Genomic DNA, 2,666 nt, shown 5'->3' with positions numbered 1-2,666 from the left:
CTGTTCATACGGTGGGATGGGGACTGGAATATGAGCTGTGTACAGACTAATGAATGAGGTGGGATTAGATGACATCTGACTGGCTCCGTGCTAAGATCTTGCTATTTTAGTCCATTTCAATAAACATCAAAATGGTGGGCCTACCATGTACAATCACACGGTAAGGGTTTGATACACAGATAGTAACAGTACTAATCATGTGAACAGAGACAACGGGAGCCAGGGCTACGAACGAGGATGTGGAGAGGAGAGAGAAAAATAGGGAGGTGGCTACCTAGTGAAGACAGCCTTGGTCTGTCTCATGGCCCCAAACTAGTCCAATGAGTGGGTGGGAAAGAGGAAAGAGGAAGCAATGGGGATGGATGATCCTGCTGGCAACGAATTTTGGTTCTTTTGGGATTTAAAACTGAAATTGGCTTTCTTTAGAAGCCTCCACCCCTGCTCCCCAGTGGGTATTTTTAAGGGAATAGGTATCTGGGGGCCAATTTCCAACCCCCTCTCATCCTTGGCCCACTGTATCAGCAACAGTTAGTAACAGATAATCCAGCAAGTAGGGCCCGCCCACAAAAAGCGTTTGCCTTCGGTAACCTCTGGGGAAATGTGGAAAAGTCACTGGAATCCAGTAGCAAGTAAGCAGGCCTACCACAGAAGCCTAGTTCCCCCGCATCCCTTTTTCTCTTCATGTAGCTGTCCCCCCGGTTTCTGCCCCCTGGGTTATCAATCAGAATTTGAAGTGTGACTTCAGCTAGAGCTTCCCAACTCTTTGAGTTCCCACTAAAGACCCCCCATCCTCTTGCTCCTCACCCAAATTTTGAAAGTCAGAAAACTCAGATCAGCCGTTTTTGATGGTGGCTAGAGAACAACGGGGTGTGCAGATATGGTCTCTCCCATGGGTATCCCGCTGTTCCTGTGCTCCACGGACAGCAGGAGCTGGGGTGGCAGAGGGCTGGTGGGGTGAGCCAGGCCAGATTCAAGGGCAGTGCTGGGGCTAGGGCTCTTTTGGGAACCTTGAAACCCCCTTCCCTCCCTTTTTTGGACTCTTGACCGAAGTTACTTTTCTTCCTATTTTTATTAACACAAATCCCTAAGTGTGTTTATGTCCGGAGAAAGTACTATGAATAACTGATGATACATTTGTTGATTAACTTGTGAATCATCCTGGGGGGAAAAGGAGACCGGAGAAAGGAGCAGGAGCTTTGGAGACTTGCAGAAGATGTGTTGTAAAATATTTAGCAAATGATAGTCCAAACCACAGGGAAGAAATCAGAGAGATGGGAACTCGCAAGCTGCCAGGGTTTAAAAGCTATTTAATGCTAACCATCCGTGCCAAAGAGCTGAGAGCGTCTCCCTTCCTCCCCTCATTGGCAGCCACAGCTTCGAGAATGTGGAAAGGGTTTGGACCGGCTGCATGGTGCTGGTGGGAACAGAGAGCAGGCAGCGTGCTGAAAGACTTTTTGTTTGAGAAAGCTTGTAAACAAGGGATCTCCTCTGAGGTGGTATCCTCACCTCGTCTACTGCTCACACGTTCTTTTCTTTCTTTTTTCTTCAAGATCTGCCGGATGATAAACTCTCCACACGGAACAGTAGTGGAGCCTCTGGTCAGTCATGGGGATGTTTTGGAATATCCTGATGTTTGGCATCAAGGTAAAAAGAGTCATGTGACAGACTGAGTTTGTTACTCTTCTTCCTGGTGTTTTGATAACACTTCAACAATGACTTCAGTCACTGGTCCCCAAGTGCTGAGGTTATAGCGAAAGTTTTGAGCTAGGAAGTCATGGCTCCAAAAGGGTTAGGGGGTCTTATGTTTTCAGGGCTGTGGTCAGGACTCCCTTCTGTAATTGACTGTTTGGAGATGTTTATTTCGGGGTAAAGGATGAAAAGATCTTGTCTCTGATATTTTGGCCTGAAAGCCTCAGATGTGAAGTTAGCTTCTCCCAAGTATCAGTGCTTTATTTATAAAGAAAGATAAACTAAGGGAGAAGCAGCAGGGAAATACTTAAAGTCAGTGGACATAACCATCTTGGGGAGAAAGAGCACAGGAGAGTTTGTTTACAAGGTACCCTTCAAAGTCACAGTATCATGAGTTCACAGGGAAACAATGCTAGTGAATTCGGTGGCTTCGATCAATGAGCCTATTAATGTGCCAAGAAGGCCCCGCTTTTAGGGAACATACCATCTGCATGCTGGGGAGCCATGGGTCACCTGAATGATACAGATAATTAGCTTTTGAGGTTAGAAAAGCAGATCTCTGGGCAAGGTGGTCCCAAGGAAGACCACAGGAATAGTTTTAGCAAAACTAAAAAAAAAAAAAAAAAAAAAAAAGCCACCTGGGTGGCTCAGTGGGTTAAGCCTCTGCCTTCAGCTCAGGTCCTAATCTCAGAGTTCGTGGGATCGAGCTCCACATTGGGCTCTCTGTTTGGCAGGGAGCCTGCTTCCCCCCCACCTCTGCTTACTTGTGATCTCTGTCAAATAAATAAATAAAATCTTAAAACAAAAACAAAAACAACCAACTGGTCCATGTGCATCAGAACCAGAATGTGACTCTTCTCCCTTATTCATGTTTGGTTTTGGTTCCTCTTGTTGCTGTTGCTCCTGTTTTGCTTTCCTGGAATGTCTCTTCTCCTACTCTCTACCTATCCCAAACCCAACACATCCTCTGGACCCAC

The sequence above is a fragment of the Meles meles genome, chromosome 20, assembly GCF_922984935.1.
Source record: "Meles meles chromosome 20, mMelMel3.1 paternal haplotype, whole genome shotgun sequence".
Lineage (NCBI taxonomy): Eukaryota > Metazoa > Chordata > Mammalia > Carnivora > Mustelidae > Meles > Meles meles.
The sequence above is the reverse complement of the archived record's forward strand: the minus strand, read 5'-3'. Positions refer to the sequence as shown.